General features: G+C 37.3%; 1 protein-coding gene across 1 annotated transcript in view; it reads left to right on the top strand.

Annotated features, from left to right (window-relative positions):
* The first annotated feature begins 6,845 nt into the window (after positions 1-6,845).
* The window catches only part of LOC115224865 (DNA repair protein RAD51 homolog 3), a 246,069-nt gene continuing 243,254 nt past the window's right edge, over positions 6,846-9,660 (top strand). Inside the window, exon 1 of the mRNA XM_029795815.2 lies at positions 6,846-6,930. The gene's annotated coding sequence lies outside the window, so the exon portion shown is untranslated. The remainder of the gene's footprint in view (positions 6,931-9,660) is intronic.

Genomic DNA, 9,660 nt, shown 5'->3' with positions numbered 1-9,660 from the left:
GCAAAACTCCAAAATCTGTTTTCTTCAAATAATCATGAGGTTTGAAAACCTAAATCTAGGTTGTTTAATAAATTTGTTTCTGAAATAAGAAATACATTGTTGTTATTTTATTTTAATTTTTTAGCTTTTACTTTTGTGTACTTTCTTTTGTACTTTTTTTTTACCCAAGATACACTTTCAGTTTCATCTTAGATCTTTTTTTTTTATTGGAGTTACAAGATATGAACCAACCTGCTTGGAGCAAAGTATGGCTGAACTTGGGTCCCTGGGGAAAGAATGTAACTCCTTAATGCATATGCTACAAATGAAAATCATCATCATCATCATTGTTTAATGTCTGCCTTCCATGCTGACATGGGTGGGATGGTTTGACAGGTGCTGACCAGACAGGAGCCTGCACCAGACTTTTGTGTCTGTTTTGGCACAGTTTTTACAACTGGATGCCCTTCCTTACACCAACCACTCCACAGAGTGGACTTAGTGATTTTTATGTGACATCAGCTCAAGTGAGGTCAGTTTTGGAATGGTTTTTACAGCTGGATACCCTTCCTAATACCAACCACTCTGCAGTTCAAAGCCACAAGTACCCTGTACTTTCATTTGCCTTGCAGATTTACCTTGTGTTTTTTACGTGGCATCAACACAGGCAAGGTCAGTTTTGGCATGGTTTTTACAGCTGGATGCCCTTCCTAACACCAAACTGCCCAGCAGAGTGGTTCTCAACCGTGAGAGTCCATATAAGATTTTACCGTTAAAATTTATCTGCAATAAATTGCTTGTCTCTGTAATACACAAAATATTTTATCATTTTTCATACAATTCCCAATAATATTTAAGTATGAAAAATATGAAGGTACATGGTTTAATGGTTAGGGTATTTGGCTCACAATTGTAAGGTTGAGAGTTCAGTCCTCAGTGACGTGTTGTCTCCTTGAGCAAGACACTTTATTTTACATCACTCCAGTAGACTCAGCTGGCAAAAATGAATAGTACCTGTATTTCAAAGGGCCAGCTTTGTCACACTCTGTGTCATGCTGAATCTCCCTGAGAACTATGTGTCTGTGGAGTGCTCAGCCACTTGCATGTTAATTTCACAAGCAGGCTGTTCCATCGATCAGATCAACTGGAACCCAAGTTGTCCTAACTGACTGTGCCAGTTAGTTTCCTTGGAACTTAAAATATGACATTTTGAATGAAGCTTTTAATTCAGATTATTTTAAAACCTGAATTTAATGTCACAGAACCAGGGATGGTCTCAGGAAGGTTAGTATCAAAAGGATTATTGCTTAAATTGATATTTTCTCCAAGAGTGCTTTTATTCTTTTACCTGTTTCAGTCATTTGACTGTGGCCAAGCTGGAGCACCACCTTTAGTCAAACAAATCGACTCTAAGACTTATTCTGTGTAAGCCTAGTACTTATTCTATCAGTCTCTTTTGCCGAACCGCTAAGTCACAGGGCAGTAAAGACACCGACATTGGTTGCCAAGTGATGGTGGGGGGGACAAATATAGACACATGAATACACACATATATATACATATACAACGGGCTTCTTTCAGTTTCCGTCTACCTAATCTACTCACAAGGTTTTCGTTGGCCCGAGGCTATAGTAGAAGACACAGTGGGAATGAACCTGGAACCATGAGGTTGGGAAACAAGCTTCTTGCCTCACAACCACTCCTGCGCCCATGTATATGACATATGTCTTTAGATCAATAAGGGGCCAGCCTTGTCACACTCTGTGTCATGCCGAATCTCCCTGAAAACTATGTTAACCCTTTCGTTACTGTATTTATTTTGAGATGCTCTGTGTTTCTTTCAATTATTTTAAAATATAACACAGAATTTAGTAAAATAACTTAGTTATCATTAAGCTAGTGTTAGGAACATAAATTGTGACTAAGGTTTGGTGGAAGATTTTAATTCAAAACTTATGAAAACAAGCCATTTGTACTCAGAACCAGAGCCGGTTTCAGCCAGGTTGGTCACAAAAGGGTTATGGGTACACGTCTGTGGAGTTCTCAACCACTTGCATGTTAATTTGATGAGAAGGTTATTCCATTGATCAGATCAATTGGAACCATTGTTGTAACTGACAGCGTGCCAATTTGGAGCTTAAACTAATATGAAGATTTTAATTTAGACTATTTTAAACCTGAATTTTGTGTCAGAGGACCAGGAATGGTCTCCAGCAGGTTAGTATCAAAGGTTTATTGCTTAAACTGGATCTTTTTGGTTTGAACGGCAGTTTTTAACATAATTTCTAGGTAACTAAAAAATTTTAAACTTCGTATACTGGTAGAATGTGTTTATAAAACATCTTTTTCTCTTGGCTTTATTGAGAAAATTCTATAGTTTGTAAGATATTTGTTGGTTTTTTTTTCTTCAATTTCTGCAATTTCAACCAATCACTGATGTCCATTGAGGTAAACAACATTCTGTGCTGTATGAATATGTCCCTCGTTTAAGAAACAGATTGGGTTTATTTACATTTGTGAAGAAAAAAGATACTCTTTCCCCCACCCCTAACCCTAACCCTAAAACAGATAGAAATGCAATAGATCGATACTAGGGTCATAATTATGGGTGACAATTTCATATGATACCGTTAGAAAAAACTGCCGTTCAAACCGAAAAGATCGCTTAAATTAAAATTTTCTTCCAGAGTGCATGCATGCGAATTGATCACTGACAACTGTTTACATCCGAGATATATGTCCCTCAGATCAATAACAAGGGGCTAGTGTTGTCACACTCTGTGTCGTGCTGAATCTCCTTGAGAACTATGTTAAGGGTACACATGTCTGTAGAGTGCTCAGCCACTTGGATGTTAATCTTATGAGCAAGCTGTTCCTTTGATTGGTTCAACTGGAACCCTGTAAGTGAGGGAGTGTCAGTTATAAAAAAAATTTAATAGGATTTTTTAAACACTAAACGACTACAGGGTCCACCTGAGTAAAACAGGAAGCTAAGGGGTCCATAGGTAAGAAATGGTTTAGAAACACTGATTTAAAGGATAATGAACAAAACAAGATGCTTTTCTTCATAACCCTGCTAAATTAAAAACTTATGTATTAATCATTATTTTGAAAATATTGAATACTAGTAACTCTACTCTTTTACTTGTTTTAGTCATTTGAATGCGGCCATGCTGGAGCATGGCCTTTAGACGAGCAAATCGACCCCAGGACTTATTCTTTGTAAGCCTAGTACTTATTCTATCGGTCTCTTTTGCTGAACCACTAAGTTATGGGGACGCAAACACACCAGCATTGGTTGTCAAGCGATGTTGGGGGGACAAACACACACACACACACACATACATATATACAACGAGCTTCTTTCAGTTTCCGTCTACCAAATCCACTCACAAGGCTTTGGTCGGCCCGAGGCTATAGTAGAAGACACTTGCCCAAGGTGCCATGCAGTGGGACTGAACCCGGAACCACATGGTTCCGGGTTCAGTCCTACAAAGCTACTCTTGCACCTACAATCTATATTAATAAAACTAAAATTCTATATGTCTGTCTGGGACCCCTGTATCTCAGTCTATATTTTCTCTACATAGACATATAATACCATTTTTGGAATCAGGAGTGAAAAGTTGCCCTTCATTTGGTTTTTTATAGGGCCCTTTTACTGAACCACCAAATTATTTGAACGTAAATGCAGCAACATCAGTTATCAAGCAGAGGTGGCGACAAGCAAACACAAAACCAGAATACATATATATCATCATCATCATTTATAACGTCCATTTTCAATGCTGGCATGAGTTGGATGGTTTAACTGAGGTCTGGAAAGCCAGAAGGCTGCACCAAGCTCCAATCTGATCTGGCAATGTTTCTACAGCTCGATTCCCTTCCTAATGCCAACCACTCTGAGAGTGTAGTGAGTAGTGGGTGTTTTTTACGCACCACCAGTACAGGAGCCAGTCAGGCAGCCCTGGCATCGATCACGTTCAGATAGTACTTTTTACGTGCCACTGGCACAGGTGTCAGATATATATATCTCTTATTATAAAAGGCAGATTTTATCTGCCTCCCTTTGTCTCTTATAGAAATCTACAATATAGGATTTCTTCAATTACAATTTACCTAGCATTTTTAAGAGTAGAATGCATCGGGTCGTGCCAGGTCCGGTTTTTAAAATTTCAACCCCAATTAAGCAAAATTTAGAGAAAACTCACATTGTGGTGTGTAAGTGAAGTGCTTTTCTTAGTGTGGACTACAGCACACACACACACAAATGGAGCGAACTGCTTCACTGATGCTATCACCCTAATTTCTCCCACTTTCTCTTTGCAAGTGTACCTTAAACCACTACTCAAAAAAAAAAACAACACAGCAAACAGAAACAAATAAATACATAACGATTTACTCCTCACACAATTTCTTCAATTAGAGTTTACCTATGATTTTTCAAAGTACTTCCATTCGGTCATGGCATACAAAATTTCTTTTAATTTCACCCCCATTTCAGAAAAAATTCGAGAAAAATAAATATTTTACCATTTCACTCTTTCACTCTGCATTCCCACTTCCTCTTTACACACATAGACACGCAAATATATAAATAAAATTGTAAGCTAACGTGTGTGTGTGTGCGTGTGGTATGTGTGTGCGTGTGTGTGTGTGTGAGGGTGCGTGTGTGTGTGTGTGTGTGTGCGTGTGTGACACGCGAACTTCAAAAGAACTTCGCACGCTATCTATCTGGTTTGCCATTCCTCACACACACGCATACACATACATATATGACAGTGACAAACACAAACGTTTCAAACAACTACATACAAACACTCAAACACACACACGTGTGTGTTTGTTATTAGTAAAAAAGACGCCAAACACAACTCACTTCTCATTCGAACACATTTGCAAAAACACACCGACGGTCGGATTGCCATAACAATACAGAAAAGGTAAATTGGTTTTTAATTTACTTTCTGTCGTTAAATTTTGGTAGTATTAATTGGCGAGCGTACTTCTGTTGTCAATTGTTGACAGAAAGAAATTGTAAGCTAATAAGGTGTGTGTGTGTGTGTGTGTAGGAAATGAAGGATAAAAATATTGCAAGAAGTGGACAGATGTACATATATACATCCATACATACATGTGTGTGTGTGTCTATGTATGTGTATTAATGTGTGTGTGTTATCTCTATATAAAGCTGAAGTTGTCTGTGTGCGCCACGTTTGGTAACCTTCAACTAACACTATCTCCTCCGAGACCCTGCGGCGCAAGTTGACCAAAATTGAGAGTATGATAGAAGAAGGGTTGCTCTTCCTTCCGTAGAACATAAAATTCAAATCGGACCATGTTAACACCAAAAATTATTTACATCAAAAAGCTGCTTTTTTCTATGAAAATGCCTATTTTTTATGATTTTTTCACTGCTGTGTCGCCACTTTTCGGTATATTTTGACCAGAAAAATGTTCACAAAATTTTTACTTTTCAAAATTACAATTCCAGCGGGTCGAAACAAACCCGAGCAACGCCAGGCGATACTGCTAGTATATATATAAATTTTTCAGTTAGAGGGCTCGCACTTTCTATGGTCATTCAAAACCGTCCAAGGGTGGTCGTGCACATCTTTACATTTCCCCAGTCACCCCGCAAAGCCATTAAAAAATCAATAGAAGTGACTTTTTTGTGAATTTTTTGTAAAATTTTGGGTCCTATTATAGATTCAAGAAAAAGTTTTTATTATTCCTTATATATTAATTTATATTTATTAATTGGTAATTATAAAATGTTATCTTCTTCTTTATTTATAAAGCTTTCTAATACATACAAAGATCATGAGGGTGGGGGTGTTTTAGAGAAATAGAGACCAAGTAACTTAGATATTATTATCTATTCTTTATCAGGTTTTGAATATTAATTAAGGGGATTTAGAAGAACTTTTTATGAGGATATTCCTAGTAAATAAGGTATTAGTTGGCACGCAGGTCAAAATCTTTAAGACATAGTGCAAGGGAGGTAACAAAGACGTAAGTTTCTAAAATAAGAAACATTTAAATTTAGTATTTTATATAAGCCTTATTAATAATATAACTTTAACACAATAGCTTGATCATTTCTTTATCCGGTATTAAACACTAGCTATTTATGCCAATTCCCATGATAAGTAAATATTAATTTTAATCTAGAAATTATAAAATTATAAGAGATTTTCTTATAACAGCTTACCTCACCTATTAATATAAATAAGCTAGGTATATTCTATAATAAGTTTTTAGAACACAAATCTATTCTACCCCTTATCTATAATATTCTACAATAATTTATATTGGCAGCTGACTTGCCAGACACGCATAAAATTATTAACCATCTTACAAACAATAACTCTGAGCACCTTTTTAAACTCCACCCGTCTAACACCCGTGGACATATTTACAAAGTCAGAAAACAGCACAGCTCTTTCCATGACTTTAGGAAACATTTTTTCACACAAAGAGGTGCTGAAGCATGGAGCAAACTGCCGGCATCAGTTGTTAGTTGTCGGAGCCCTGCATCCTTCAAAACTTCCATGCTTCCTGAGATTCGCCAACACTACACCTGATTTTCTCCCCTCCATACACACACAAGCATGTAGCTGACTCATACATTGTTCGCTTTCCAGACATTTGTACATTACTGCATATGATTTATACGCACTTTCTGACAAGTTGTGGTGCATCTGAGCACTGTATACAATAATTTCATTATTATTGATTGCTGCTAGCGATGAAGTTACTAATAGGATTACAAGAATTGTCTCCCTCTATCCAATAATTTAATACCAAGACAGAGAGTTATGTGCCTTGAGACGTTTAAAATTTTTACTTTCCCTCTCTCACAGTTCATTGATATATCATTCAAAATTAAGAGAAAAAATCTCAATAAAGAATGTAACCTTCCCGTGTTTCCACAAAGGCCTGAATAAGGTAAATCAATTTTTCTTAACTAAAATATAAAACTTTATACAACTTTCTCACGCAAACCGTATATTTCTGGGGTCTACATCAGTCTCCTTTTGCTTCAGATATAATTTCTGCTCTGCTCTCTTCTATTTTGATTTTGTTTTTTCTTCATCTTATTGCTTCTGTCAATTATATTATTTTTTGTATAAATATATTGTATATAACAGTTACTGAATGGCAATAAGACGTGAGTGTATATATACAATCGCCACATTTTATTAATATATACATTTTTCTTCACCAGCCGACAAGACGGCTTTATGCAGGTCCCTTCATTGTATACATATACAATTCGGTTAATATCTAGATCCGCACTCGGTGGGGAAAATGGGGCTTTGTTTCTTCATAACTTTCGGAAAATGGATAATTTTTAATGGAATTTTCTACTGAATTGCAACCAAACGTGAGTGTATTTAGACAATCGCCGCATTTGATTAATATATGCATTTTTCTTCACCAGCCGACAAGACGGCTTTACGTAGGCCCCTTCACTGTATATATATATAATCGTGCCCCACCGACTTTGTTTCTTGATAACTTTCGGAAAAATGGATAATTTTTAATGGAATTTTCTACAAATATCTTTCAGACGGTGTAGATTATGATTATATTGGTGGGTGGGGGAATAGAAAAAAAAGAAAAGAGCAATTGGTGCTCTAAAATGAAACTTGAAAGTTTGAAAAAATTGTGATGTTTGTCAGTATGTTCATCCACCAACTTTCTCACTTGGATGGTTTGACATGTGTACAGAAAAGAACACTGGAGTCTGCTGGGATTTTGCTAAACAAAATTTTATTCTTTTCCTACACAAAAAATGAATGTTGTTACCATGAACGATAAAACGTCGAGTTTTTATTCTTGGTGTAGTTGTAGCAGCAGATAAAGTGTTAGTTGCTTATCGTCTGCTGACTTCTCTCGCTCATCCTCCAACTTGCTCATGGCCTTGTGTTGTACGCTGTTGGTCAACTCCTAGTGTCTGTCAATGCTCTCTCTGTTGCACCCCAAAGCTCTCCGTCTAGTGATCCCGACAAACTGAATTTAAAAACTGGTCGATAGGCTCAGAAGGAAGCGTGCTCAAAGAAAAGATCGTCGCTGGAGCCTATTTGACGCGAAGTCGTTGTGGGATGACGCCAGCACGTTGTTAAGGTTGGGAGAAGCAGCTGCTATTTCTAGCGTTCGGGTCGGGCTGTGTTGAAGGATCCATTACCGTTGAAGGGTCTCCATCAGAGCGAAGAGAAGGTAGATGCCTTTATTTCGATTCTCTCGCATACACCACAGTCGTGATCGGCTTGATTTTGTCGACCATGTGGACAATATTCTAGCGAATCGTGATATCGGACGATTGTTGAATATTCCGGCTACACATGTATCCGTTTTTTTTTTATAGAATAAGTACAGTAACAGCTCGCCATATCGCGGTTTATTATTTAAGCTTACGTCGATTCCTCTGTGGTGTTGTTTTGCATTTGTAATAAAATAAATATATACAAATTATAAAATAATAAAAAAATATACAGATAGGCGCAGGAGTGGCTGTGTGGTCAGAACCTTGCTTTCCATCTACATGGTTCCGGGTTCCACCTCACTGCGTGGCACCTTGGGCAATGTCTCCTACAATAGTCTCGGGTCGACCAAAGCCTTGCGAGTGGATTTGGTAGACGGAAACTGGAAGAAGCCTGTCGTATATATATATGTATGTATATATATATATATATATATATATATGTATATATATGTATGTATGTATATATATTGTGTCTGTGTCTGTGTTTGTTTCCCCCACCATCGCTTGACAATCGATGCTGGTGTGTTTACGTCCTCGTAACTTAGCGGTTCAGCAAAAGACGCTGATTGAATAAGTACTAGGCTTCCAAAGAATAAGTGCTGGGGTCAATTTGTTTGACTAAAGGCAGTGCTCCAGCATGGCCACAGTCAAATGACTGAAACAAGTAAAAGAACAAAAGAATACAGTACAGTACTGTTTCTACTTTGCAGATTTTCACAAATCGTGGCGGGGTTTTTGAAATCAACACCCGCAATAGTCGAGGGATTACTGTACACTATATCTCCACGACTCATAATAGGTAACTCAGTGAATCAGTGTTAAGTAGAACAATCTGAGTATGAAATATTTTCTCAAAAATTCCTGTTTAACCCATGTCCGCAATAAAAAAAAAAACAGATGTAAAAATGATGATGATAATGAAGACTGGTACATGACTAAAAATTGAAAATGAGGTCTGACCAATGCCTTTCGGGTGGATTTTAGAGATGGAAACTGAAAGAAGCCTATTGAATGTGTGTGTACCCATGTCTAGATATCACGTGGTGGTTGTAAATGAGCATCATTGTCATATATGTAGTGTTGTTTGTTTCTAGTCTTCTGTGAAAAATATGTTTGGCCATTGAGGAAATATCACCTTGCTTGGAAATTGGTGAGGATTGGTGACAGGAAGGATATTTGGCTATAAAAGAATCTGCCTTGGTGTTTAAAACATTATCGATGATGAGCTTGGAAAATCCATGAGGGCTATCACCAAAGAACTTCAGGTGTCAGAATGGACTGTTGGAACGGGTGCACAAGGACTTTTAATAGAAGCCCTATATACTGAGGGGAAGCCAATTCATGTTTGCAAAGCAACATAGGAAAACTGTTTGGTCCATGCTAAGCAGTTACTTAATAAGGTTATAAAT

Source organism: Octopus sinensis, linkage group LG26 (assembly GCF_006345805.1).
Source record: "Octopus sinensis linkage group LG26, ASM634580v1, whole genome shotgun sequence".
Lineage (NCBI taxonomy): Eukaryota > Metazoa > Mollusca > Cephalopoda > Octopoda > Octopodidae > Octopus > Octopus sinensis.
The sequence above is the reverse complement of the archived record's forward strand: the minus strand, read 5'-3'. Positions and strand labels throughout refer to the sequence as shown.